The sequence below is a fragment of the Monodelphis domestica genome, chromosome 3 (genome assembly GCF_027887165.1).
Source record: "Monodelphis domestica isolate mMonDom1 chromosome 3, mMonDom1.pri, whole genome shotgun sequence".
In the NCBI taxonomy this organism is placed as follows: Eukaryota; Metazoa; Chordata; class Mammalia; order Didelphimorphia; family Didelphidae; genus Monodelphis; species Monodelphis domestica.
The window spans coordinates 419,987,667-420,000,515 of record NC_077229.1 but is presented as its reverse complement, the minus strand read 5'-3'; the positions used below and the strand labels follow the sequence as shown (position 1 = coordinate 420,000,515).

General features: G+C 39.9%; 1 long non-coding RNA gene across 2 annotated transcripts in view; it reads left to right on the top strand.

Annotated features, from left to right (window-relative positions):
- Window positions 1-12,849, top strand: part of LOC103092823 (uncharacterized) — a 52,951-nt gene that overhangs the window by 820 nt on the left and 39,282 nt on the right. The gene's annotated exons all lie outside the window — the stretch shown is intronic.

Here is a 12,849-nt window from a genome sequence, read left to right as displayed (position 1 = left end):
CAAGATGTCAGAAAGGAATGATTTTTACCGCCATGATTTTTATAAAGATTCTGCTAATTAAGTCCTAAACTATGAAGGCGGGGGTGCATTTTGGAATAGGGTTATTCTTTAATAAAACGTACAACAAAGTGAATGGGACATTCATTAATGATAACGAATCGTTATTGTGTTCTGTGATCACTGGGCACAGATGGCCTGCAGTTCCCATGATTAAGAATCATTAATTCTCTTCTTACATAGTCTGAACAAGAGTTTCTCAGATTGACTAGGAGAAGGGGTAGAAAACAGAATGAGCTGGATAGAGATAGAGCTTGTGGCTTCCAGGGTCCTTCCCTGCTAGAGAGAAGAGTTACCAAAGAGAATTTTTGCATAGCAAGGGGACAGCATGAAGTCACTGAGCTCCCAGGGAGAGATGTGGGAAAAGGAAGAACTGGAACTAAGGGGGTACTTGTGTGAATGAGGAGAAGGGGGAAGATGTGAGAGAAGTGGTGGCAGGAGAAATGGTAAGATTTGTCAATTGATTACACCTATTGGATAAGGGAGAGTGGCAAGTTCTGGATAATGCTGAGGTTATGAATGATGGAGTCTTGAATAAAGGTGTGGCGCCTTTGACAGAAATTGAGCATTTTGTCTTTTTAAACCATTAGCTTCTATCTTAGAATCACTACTGTGTATTGGTTCTAAGGCAGAAGAGTGGTAAGAGGTATACAATGAGGGTTAAGTGACTTGCCCAGGGTCACACAGCTGGGAAGTGTCTGAGACCAGATTTGAACCCAGGACCTCCCATCTCTAGGCCTGGCTCTCAATCCACTGAGGCATCCAGCTGCCCCAGAAATTGGGCATTTTGGAAGAGGGCAGGGTTTGGGTAGGGAAGAATGAGTTCAGTTAACTTTGGAGAGAGCAGTTACAGAGGAAGTCAGAAAAGCTAGATTGCAAAGGATTTAGGAAAACTTTTTTAGAGGAGATAAGCTGACAAAGGGAGGAGAGATATAGGACAATAGCTTTATGGGATGGGATGGTTTAGTGATGGTTTTTATTTTTATTTTTATTTTTTAAGGATCGAAAGACTTGGGTGAGTTTGAAGCCACAGGGAAATAACTTGTAGAAGTTGAAGATGAGAGAGAGGGAGAGATCAGAGAGAGACAGAGACAGAGACAGAGAGAAGGAGACACACACACAGAGATACAGAGAGAAAGAAAAAGGATCGTTGAGGTTGTAATTTGACTGAAATTTGAAAAGACAGGGGATGGAATCAAATATTTATTTTGAGGGGCAGCCTTGGTAAGAAAGGATACCTCTCTGGCAGAGGGTAGGAGAAAAGAGAAGAAAGTAAAAGAGAATGTCAAGGGTTTTTGAGATGAAGAGAATGAGAGAAAAGGGAACTCTAATGGTCTCAGTTTTCTCAATAAAGTAAGAGTCAAGGTCTTCATCTGAGAGAGAAGAGGAAGGAAAAATTTGAGAGTTTTGATGAAAGAAGAGAATATTTAGAATAGCTTCTGTGCAGAATGAGAAAGGGAATCAATTATCCTAGGATAAAAAGATCCTCTTCCTCCATTGAAGGCCCAGTTGAAGTTGGGTGTACTATTCATTTGTTCCTTTTGCCTATCTAAATCCTATCAGTCCTTTGGGATCCAACTCAAGTCCCCATCCTCCATGTAATCTTCTCTGATCATGCCACCCCTACTAATCTTTCTCTCACTGAGCCCTCATGTAGCAACTTTTGTTAGTATCATAGAAGTTAGTACTTAATGTTGTCCGTTTTGTTTCTTTTGTGTGATCTTTGTTTTTTCAACTAGATTGTAAGCTCCTTAAGCTCAAGGCCTGGATTTCAGACTTCTATGTATCCCCAGAGTAAATAGTAGAAGACTGGACATGTAATAGGAGTTCAATGCCTATAATTTGTGGTTATTTATTAGGAATCGACGATCCTTGTATCTGAGATTCTTAAGAATCAGTGGGGCTGGGCACTGTGGGAGACTTCCTTACATTCCTAGTTCAAGGGTCCCATCTAGGAAAATGGATGAGTATTAAGTCTCATAGCAGCAGCCTCAATATTTTGAGACTGATTCCCTGTTTATAAGCATGAATTTTACAACATTTCAGAAGAAAGTTTTGTTAAAATGAAAGGAGGCTACCAGGAGAGTCACTGATCATTTGGATAAGTTCCCCAATCAAGGAGACTGACACAATGAATGATGTTAGATTCATTGATCAACCCAAGGACATTATTAATGGTAGAAATTTCAGACAGGCCAGTAAAGAAGTTTTCACATGAAATAGTGAGGGAAAGAGTTTTGGCACCCAGGGCTACTTGTATTATGTGTTGGGCTACTTTTAGTTAAATCTACTTCATGGTGCAACTAGGTGGTGTGGTAGGTAGAGTGTGAGACCCAGAGTCAGGAAGACTCATCTCCTTGAGTTCAAAACTGACTTCAGTCACTTACTGTGTGACACTAGACAAGTCACTTTACCTTGTTTGCCTTAGTTTCCTCATATGTAAAATGAGCCGGAGACAGAAAAAGCAAACTACTCCAGTATCTTACCAAGAAAATCCCAAGTGAGCCCATGATAAGTTGGACACAACTGAAATGACTGAACAACAATAACAATTTAAATCTACTTTATGGGCTGTTCTAGCCAAGTTTTACTAGAGGCGGTTATATTTAAGGATCCTGAATTCGTGGGTCCTTTAAGAACCCAGAGCCAGACCATGGGACAGGATGATATTCATAGGTTTTCTGAAGCTTTGCACTATATCAATAATCCCTTTCAATCTCAGAGATTCATCTTGAATGGACATGGCTGTGGTCATGAATATGGTTGACCCTCTCTTAGTCTAAATTCATGCTTAGTAATACAACATAGTGTCCCAGGATTCCATAGGGTCAGTAGTTTAGAATACTCTGAACTATGTGATCATGTAGTCAAGATTGTATCTCCATGATGACAGAAGAATCAATTTTGTCATCTCAGGAAAAACACCTGTATCACAAATTATTAAGCAACACAAGATAATATAACAAAACAATCCATCATTGTATTATCGATGTGATGGACAAAACTATCAATTGATGGATTATATCCCTTTGCCTTCTGGTTGTGACATCACAACATTTAAGATTTGGAAGGAACCTCTGAAGCCCATCTAGACCAATCTGTAGCTGAGCAGGAACCAGGCTAAATGCTAGGGGATACAAATAAAAAGATTAAAGCAGCCCACCACTTCCAAGGATCTTGCATTCTAACAGGGAAGATAACAAGCAACATGGGAACTAGCCCTGTTATGCCCCTTGTCCTCCAAAGCCTGCAATTCTAGAGACCATTGAAAGTGGGTCTTCCTTGGGTGAGATCATTCTCTCCTGACCTGAGATCTCATCTCACCCTCAGCTGAAGCATTCAGTAATGTTTGTTATATTCTAATCAGGAGATCTTTTTTGCTATTTTGCTTGGATAATTGGGTTTGTTTGCTATCTCTTTGTGATGCTGAGTATTTTGTGTAACTAGCATTTGGTTGGAAGTGGGCAAGATATGAGAATAAGTTAAAGGAAAGTGACTTTTATTCTGAACCCATAAACATTGTATTTCTATACTAGAGATATTTGAGGGGGTAGCGGATATAATTCTAGCCTGATTATCCTTCTTGAAGATAGGAGAGAGCAACTTCTGATAATCCTAGAAACTTCTTGTCCCTCCACTACCACCCCACCTCTCATCCCCAATGTCTGTGTAAGCTTGGTTTCCTCCTTTACACCAAGGAGAGCCATACTTCAAATAATATTCATCCATGCCACCATGAATTGTGCCTGTATATTTATAAATCATATTACACAACTTACATTTAATTTTTATTCATTTTTATTTATTGGTGGCTTTTGTCTTTATATCACAATCAATTCCAACTTGCCTCCTCTTTCCCCCAAAATTGGACCCTTCCCTGTGACCCAGAAAAGCAATTAAGCAAGAACAGTAACCACATCTAGCAATTTATACAATAGTTTGTTTTCATAACTTTACCTCTCTCTGCCAAGGAAGTAGAGGGAGGGAGAAAACTCCCTATTATCTATTCTCCTAGACCTTTGCTAGAATTTCAGTTGTTCAGAGTTCAAATTCCTTTTAGTGATTTTAAAATTTACATAATAAGTCATTGCGGCAATATCATTCATTAAATTCTACTTGTTTCACTCTGAACCATTCCATCGAAATCTTCCCATGTTTCTCAGAGTTCTTTATAATCAATTTTTACTGCGCAATATCATGTTAAATGACTCATTTATTTTAGTCTTTGATTATGGTTAGTATAATAATAATGACTGATATGAAATAGGTCATTAGTTAGTATACTGATATGAAACAGGTCATTCTCTTCCCTACCTGGCTTTATCTTCACTATAGCATGGGGCTACTTCACTGAATCTCATCCCAGGCTTCAGTTTCTACATGATTCTGCTGAGAACTGCTTCAGTAAAGAAATTAATCTCTAAAAGTCAAATTTCAGACATCATCAAGCAAGAGGGAAATTCTTTTTTGTCAGGAGCAGGACCTTTTGAGCATCTAAATTCATACCAAAAAATGGCTATGAATAAGGCTGGTTTTCTTTGCATATACAAATCTATGCATATATATCAATAGATTTAGATGGTCCCTTCTAATGAGTGCTACTGTTAACCAAGCATGTCATCTAACATACCTTCCAGAATGAAAATTCAAGGAAATCCATGTATAAGAGACCAATTCTAGGTAATTCTATCCGGATTTATTCTGGGTGTCTCTGGCTTTCAAGTTGTATACTTTTCTAATAGTGGTCCTCACTCCGTCTTCTCTGTCCCGGTTCCCAATGCTCTGCTCCCTTCTCCCCATCAAACCCTGCCCTCAGAACCCTTGGAACATCTAGAGAGGACACCAGAACCTCAATTAGAAAGTTAGCCTTTGCCCAGAGTCTAGTTTTAGTAGCTCAACCCAGAACTGGTTATTTAGTTTTAACCAAATTTAATTTTAAACAAAATTAAGGAATCTCACCCCCCCCCCAATCCCAACATTCTATGTGAATTTTCTCTTTTCAGAGGGACATCTCAAGACAAGTTTCACACAGGTTTAGCCCAAAGGGAAATTAAGCTCTACATCTAAATGGAGATTACGCACAAAGGAATCCATTAGTTTCAATATTTCTCAGCAGGAGGGCTCAGAGTTATTTAAATAAGTTTAGATATTAAACCTAAAGTAGCCATTAAAGGAATGTGGATTTGTTTGCCTAGGTTTTTTTTCCCCTCAGAAATCTTTTTTTTTTCCTAGCTGTCTGAAAAATCCATTGCTTCTCCAGTGGAGGATATTTTAAAGCATTTTAAAAAATTTCAGTGACTTTTTAATATAGCATTTCCTTTAAATGTTTAAATATCATATTACCATGTACTTAGTACAGCCAAATGTCAGCTTTTGGAGAGATTAAACCCCAAGCATATTTCCTCCCCTGGCCCCGCCCCCATTCCCTCACCAGAACAGCAAGAATATAAACACTGCCATTAAAACCATATTGGCTGTAGAAGAGTCTTTGATTGTCATTGAGATTATTTTAAAAGTTATTTAGATCCCCCTGTTACATCTCTGCAAACCACTGAGAAAATGTTGCGAGCCAGGTTTCTCTTTGTGACATTTCTTTGGGGATTCATAAATATTGATTGTACCGTAAAAAAATTGATGGAATCTCGAAACAGACTGCAGTTGAGGCAGCTGGGGAATTTACTCAATTTTTCTCAATCGCTGCAGTCTATAAAAAGAGGAGATTTTGCAAATTGTTTCTCACCTTGTCTTTTTAGTATTTAATAGCTCTCAATTCTGTAGCCTCCTGAACCATGCATGGGGCATGCTTTCTATCAGAACTGTATCAGGCCTGTTCAGAGGGAATTAAAAGGCGGGGGAGGGAGTGGGTTATGGAAGGGTTAAGCTTGGTCCCGCTACCCTGCCTTCCTGGGCATCTTTCCTTTCTTTCATCCTTCTCCTTCTTGGTGAGAGTGGGGAGGGGGTCCAACTTCCTCAGCCTCCTCAGTTCCCATTACTGCTCTTTGTCCCTGTTCCTTTTTCATTTCCTAGTCACAGGATTTCACCGTTGGAATGGACACCAGAGCTTGTCTAGCTTAGTGTTCTCCTATGGGCAAGTCAGTGTAGAAACTATATCTTAGTTTCCTTATTGAAAAATGAGAGTTTGGGATTCAGTGAGCTCTAAGGTTCTTTTTGAGATCTGAATCTAATAAAGCCATTACAATATTCCTGTTAGGTGGACATCTAGTCTTCTAGGGCCATATTGGAAGTCAAACTAAAGAAAACAATCTCAGTGACTCTTCTGGATCTCTGCTCTTCCTAATCCATTCAGCCCACCACATCCAGGTTATTCTTTCTGAAGCACTAGTGTGGTATATATACTAGAAAGAGCAATCAATATTGAGTACAACTCCTTATGTTTATTTGGGTTCAAATCCTGAATGCTACTTATTACCTATATAGTCCTCAGTAGTTGTGCCTCCTCCCTGGGACTTAGTTTCCTAAGAGATTGGATTAAATGATCTCTTCTTTCCAACACTAAATCTTAAATCTACTTTCACCTTTCACCACATCAACGAATCTTCAGTGACCTAAAGGATAGAGTCCAAATTCATTAGCTTAATATTCAAGGCCTTTCTTCTATCATCTGACCCCAACCTATCTCTCCAGCCTTATCTCCCATGACCTTCCTTTTTTCTTCCACTTATACTCTAACCAGAGAAGCTCATTCTTTACCTCCCTTCTCTCCCAAGTCCTGAATGTTGCCCATATTGTTTCCCTTGCATGGAAAACCTCCCTCCTCTTTTCAGGTTCACATAATATCCTACAGGATCATTGAATATCAGACTCCCAAAGGTCTAACATTAGGAATGATCTAAAAACACCCACTGACTTTATTCATGGGAAAAAGGAAACCCAGAGAGCTTGAGTGATTTTCCCAAAGTCATGAAGGTAGTGATGAGAGGAGCCAGAATCGGAAGGTATGTCCTTTGACTTCCCTTCTAGCCACCTTTTTTACTTTATGATGCTCCTTGCCATGGCCTAACTCAGATGAAACTTCCTTCATATAGTCTTCGCTGATCACCCCAGACCACAAGGGTTCTCTTCCTCCTCTGATCTCCTACAGTATTGTTGTCTATACTGCCTGGTGACCCTTATCCTATATTGCCTCATTTCTTTACTTCATAGTTTTTTCATGTATTGCTTTCCTAATTAGACTTTAAACTTCCCAAGATCAGGGACTAGGCCACATTTCTTCATATTAAGCACAGCATTAGGCTCATAGTAAATGCTCAGTAAATATGTATGTTATTGTTCCTCCTCTATTTTCAAAGAGGACCAATGATATCACAGGTGATGTCTTGGTTTGCTCATGAATTAGATTTAAACAAGACAGAATTGCACAAAGTCTTCAGCCTCACTCTCTCTTCCAGGCTTAAAAGTTCAGTGGCAGGACAAAGTCAACATAAATGGTGATGACCCAAGATTCAATGGATGACCCAGGCATCTTCCATATCTGACGAAGCTCTAATTATTCCATAGTGCTTGCCGACTTCATGGTCTTTGGGAACTAATTATTTTTCTGGAGAATTATTCTCATGCTTAGGGTAAACATCCCACTTAGTCCCTGATGGGTTTAAGGTCTGTTGGTTTAGCCCATTTGCCAAAATGGTTTTACAGCTTCTGGAAGCCACAGATGAGAGGGTGGATAAGCAGTCCTGCAAAGGGCTTGACAAGCTGTCACACCAGAGGTGCTGGTCCTCCTTGCATACCCCACACACTCCAAACTTCAGAATTCATTTATTATTTCATTCAAACCTTTTAAGTGAAGAATGAGTACAAAAGCGTGATCTTAGCTGGGCATTAGAGGAGTTTCAAAATTTAGTGAAAACACAGAATTTACAGTCTAGGAGGGAAAAAAGACACAGAGAGCTATAATATGCCATGTGATGTGGACTTGGACTCAAGTGGTCCTGAATTTGAATCTTTTCTCAGACTCTTATTAGCTGTGTGAACATGGACATGTCACTCAACTCCTCAGTTGCCTCATCTATAAAAGAAAGGTGTTGAACTTTATGGCTGATAAGATATCTTCTAACTCTAAATCTATAACAACAACAATAACAACTAGTATTGATATAGCAGATACTATGTGCCAGACATTTTGTTAAGCATTTTACAAATATTGTCTCATTTTTTAATCCTCACAGCAACCCTGGAAAGTAAATGCCATGATTATTTCCATTTCACAGATAAGGAAACTGAGGCAGAGAACAGTTAAGTAAATTATCCTAAATGCAATAGAAAGGTCGAAAATAAAAGATTATGTGAGTCTCTAGTGGTAGTCTGGTTGAAAAAAAAGAAAGAATTCTCATTCCTTCTTTTTCCTTCTCTTCTCTTCTCTTCCCTTCCATTCCCTTCCTTTCTTTCAGATCCCTCTAAAAATATATCTGACAACTTGGAGAGCTACCAGAAAAATATCTCTCTATGCACTTTATTTTTTTAATAGAAATTTTTTATTTAATTAATTAATTTAGAATATTTTCCATGGTTACATAATTCATGCTCTTTCCCTTCCCTCCTCCCACTCCTCACTGTAGCCAACATGCAATTCCACTGGGTTTTACATGTGTGGTTGATCAAGATCTATTTCCATGTTGATCACTAGGGTGGTCATTTAGAGTCTACATTCCCAATCATATGCCCATCGTCCCATGTGATCAAGCCATTGTTTTTCTTCTGTTTCTATTCCCACAGTTCTTCCTCTGAATGTGGATAGCGTTCTTTCTCATAAGTCCATCAGGATTGTCCTGGGTCATTGCATTGTATGTACTTTAATTAGAGAGGAAGAGAAGGCCAATTGGTTAAAGTAGAAGGAGGAAAGATGTGGAAATAAACATTTCTGAGTTCATATGTCTAGAGCTAGATAGAACCCTGGAGATCATATACTTTTACAGATGAAGAAACTGAGGCCCAGAAAAATTAAGTGGCTTTTCTGAGGTCACCCAGCTAGTATTAGAGGCAAGATTTGAACCCAGGCTTCTGACCCCAAATTCATTACTCTTAACCTATTGCCTCATGTGGTGTGAGAAAATTTTGAGGTTTACATATGGCCAAATTGTTTTATGCTTCATTATTTAGGGTACCTCCACACCTTAAGAGATGCTAAGGACAGAATGAATAACAGTTCTGTTGTGAGCAATATATGGCCATTGTTCATTTTGCCAGACATTCTAAGGGATGTATATAGAGATCAACCATTCCTTGTGGGTTGTATATAATGTATAAGTGAGTACTAGTAAGAGTTGTGTCATGCATGTGGGGGGAGAGATTGGGAGAGCCTAGGGCCACCAGTGAGTAGCAGTCATGAGATTTTTGGTTCCAGGTCTCCTCTGGCCATGCCCCTGTTGTGGTGGCTGGAGCACTACTTGGGTCTTTTCCATAGTCCAGGGTCATGGCTTATGTTTCCCTGGAACCTACACAAGGCATGTCCCTGATATGAAGAAGTACCTGATTATGAGCAGTTCCATTCCAGTGCTGTCTGTCAGAATGGTGCCAGAATGGCTTCCATCACTGGAGCAGGGTACCAGTGGCCCCAGCACAGATGTCCTTAAGAGAGAGACCATCTGCAGTGGCTAAGTGGACTTGGTAGCTGGTGAAAGAGGAATGGGAGAGACTGACACTGCCAATGGCTGGGTACTGACTCCTAGAGGCAGTGAATGTTTGGAGAGAGAAAAAGGAGCTGTCTTCTTTGTCTGTTGGTGCTTAAAAAGCATCCCAAAGCTAGGGCAGGGCAATGAGTTCACTGTGTGATTTGAATTGGTTTTCTCCACCCCCCTTTCCCTCAGCACATCACTAGGGATATCTCCCCACAGAGGAATAAGGAGTAATTTATAACATGCATATACCATTTTAAAGTATGCCAAAAACTTACATAGATTATCTCATTCCATTCTCACAACATCCTTGTAAGGCAGGGACTATGGTTGTCCCCATTTTAAAGATAAGGAAATTGGGGTTAAAAGAGATCAAGAGGAACAGCAAGGTGGCAAAGTAGATAAAGAGCCAGGTCTAGAGATAGGAGGTCCTGGGTTCAAATTTGGCCTCAGATACTTTCTAACTATGTGACCCTAGCCCTTAACATCTCTTCTGCCTTGGAACATTGATTCTAAGACAGAAGGTAAGGGTTAAAAAGAAAAAAAAAGATGAAGAGACTTACTGAAGGACATATAGCTGGTCAGTGCCTGAGGACAGATTGGAAGCCAAGTCTTCTCCACCTCAAGTCCACTGTTCCATCCACTGTGCAATGCTATTGGACTCTTTAGTTGACTGATCCTTGGACGGGTTTGTGTCACAGGGCAGTTCTCTAGCCCACCCAGCAGATTCTACCAAATAAATTAGAATCACAGCATGTCAGAGATTGAATAAAGGTCTCAGTGATAATTTAGATAAAAAGTTCTTAACCGTTTTAGAGTTATGTACCACATTCTTCCCTGATTTAGTGAAGCCTAGATCCTCTTCTCAGAATAACATTTTTAAATAATTGAAAGAAATACTAAATTTCAGTTAAAGATCAGTGAAAACAAAGATGTATTTTTTTTCCCATCCAAGTTCATGGACCATCCAGGATAAGAACTTCTAACTTAGTCTAACTTTCTTAGTTTGCAAATGAAATTGAAACTAGGGAAATAAAATCATTTTCTCAAAGGCAGATAGTGAAAGACTGGTAGAACCAAGAACCAAAAAATTGAAAGTCTTGTTCCTGATCCAGATGACCAGACTGATAAAAAGAAAGCAGATCCTCCATGTTCCCTGGGCAGCTAGGTGATGCAGTGAATAGAGCACTGGGTCTGAAGTCAGGATGACTCACCTTCTTGAGTTCAAATTCGCCTTCAGACACTTACTAGTTGTGTGACCTTGGGCAAGCCACTTCACCCTGTTTACCTCAGTTTCCTCATCTGTAAAATGGGCTGGAGAAGGAAATGGCAAACCACTCTGGTATCTTTGCCCAAGAAAACTCCAGATGGAATCATGAAGAGTAAGACATAACTAAAAAACAACTGAACAAATAACAAAAAACTCCATCTGGCATCTGTAACTTCTCATGGGTGGTACTTTGGAGAGTTACTCAAGAATGTTTGGGATTAAGCAGAGGCTTTAAAAAAAACTCCATGAAATCATTTTGTTTCCCCACCCCCATTTAAAACCAAATAACTGATTAATATCACTGTGGCTTCCACACAGGAAGAGTGCTGGAAGGGCCCAGTCAGACCTAAAATATGGTTCATGAATGACAATAGCATGATTTTATGTGGTGGGTCTGTAACAGTCTCTCCCTTCCTCCTCCAGCCCCTTGCTAGGTGTTCATTCAGAATGATCAATATAATGCTTAATCTAGTCAATAACTCAACGTGGTTTATAAATCATTCATGGGGCCTGAATGTTGAAAATGAGCACATCTTCTCTGGAAGAGACTGAGCAGCAGGTGGGAAGATGAGCCTCCCGGTGGCAGCTGGACCCTCCCTTCACTACTGGTTTCCAGGTTCTGGCCCATTCCCATGTTTCTCCCAAGGCTCTGTTTCTAGCCGGGGCATGCCTTTCTTATGACTCTGGTCCAGCCCAGTGATCTCCAAGGCCCTTCCCAGTAACTCCTACCTCCAGGGCAAGCTGGCTGAGGATGGGAGAGTAAGTATCATAAAGACAATAGGAGCCAGCACCCATCCCTCACTGGTGCTAGAGCAGATGGTGAGCCAGGAGAGGGTGTCAACACCAGGAGCAGGAAATCAAAGCAACCGTTCCATCTGCTCTGCTGAGCCTGTATAATGGGGAGAGTGAGTTAAGGGAATTTACCATTCGTGAGGCTAGAGACTTCAGCAGCCTTTCTGCAGCAGAGGCAGCTGAGATGTGGGGAACCTAGGGACTTTGACTTGGGTGATCAAGTGGCCAGAAATAGCAATTGGTCAGCCAGAAAATATTTATCGAGCACCTGTTATATTTAATAAAATACCATGGGCTAATCACTAGTATGGGGAAGGGGGATTCAAAAGAAGGGAGAGATATCATTCACACCCTCAAAGACTTTGCAGTCAGAATGGGAAGGTGATATAAATACAGGAGGCAATTAGAGCAGAGAATAAGACACTGTGATTCAATTGGTAATAGATGGTATATTTTAAAAGAAAATTGGGCAGCTAAGTAGCTTAGTGGATAGAGAGCCAAGCCTAGAGATGGGAAGTCCTGGATTCAAATCTGACCTTGGACACTTCCTAACTGTATGACCCTGGGCAAGTCACATAGCCCCCATTGCCTAGCCCTGGACCTAGACCCTAGACCACTCTTCTACCTTGGGTTTTTTTTTAAATTATATTTGTGATTTCTTTGGTGAAGGAAGATCCCAATGAAGAAATCCCTTTACCAGTTCAAGTTGGCATCTTCCCTGCATTTAGTCTTAAAAAGCTGTCTGGATCATCTAGAAGTTAAGTGATTTGCCCCAGTCATTAGACATTAGAATAAGGACTTGAATCAAATCCTTCTTACTCTGAGGTCAGATACTTTTAATCCAGTATACCAAGCTGTTTCTCCATAAACATAATGAGACTTGTTCATATTTGTATAATATTTTATTGGTAATCATTTAAAAATTAATTACTTTGACAAATTTAGCTCATTTTTTGCTAATGACTTTTAAGACTTTTACAATATACTTGATAGTGTTTTGTAAGAGGCTTAGAAGATAGATAGTGTCATCTTCATTCTATGGGTGATAATAACTGAGATTAAGAGAGAAATCAACTTGTTCAGGATCTGGGTGACAGT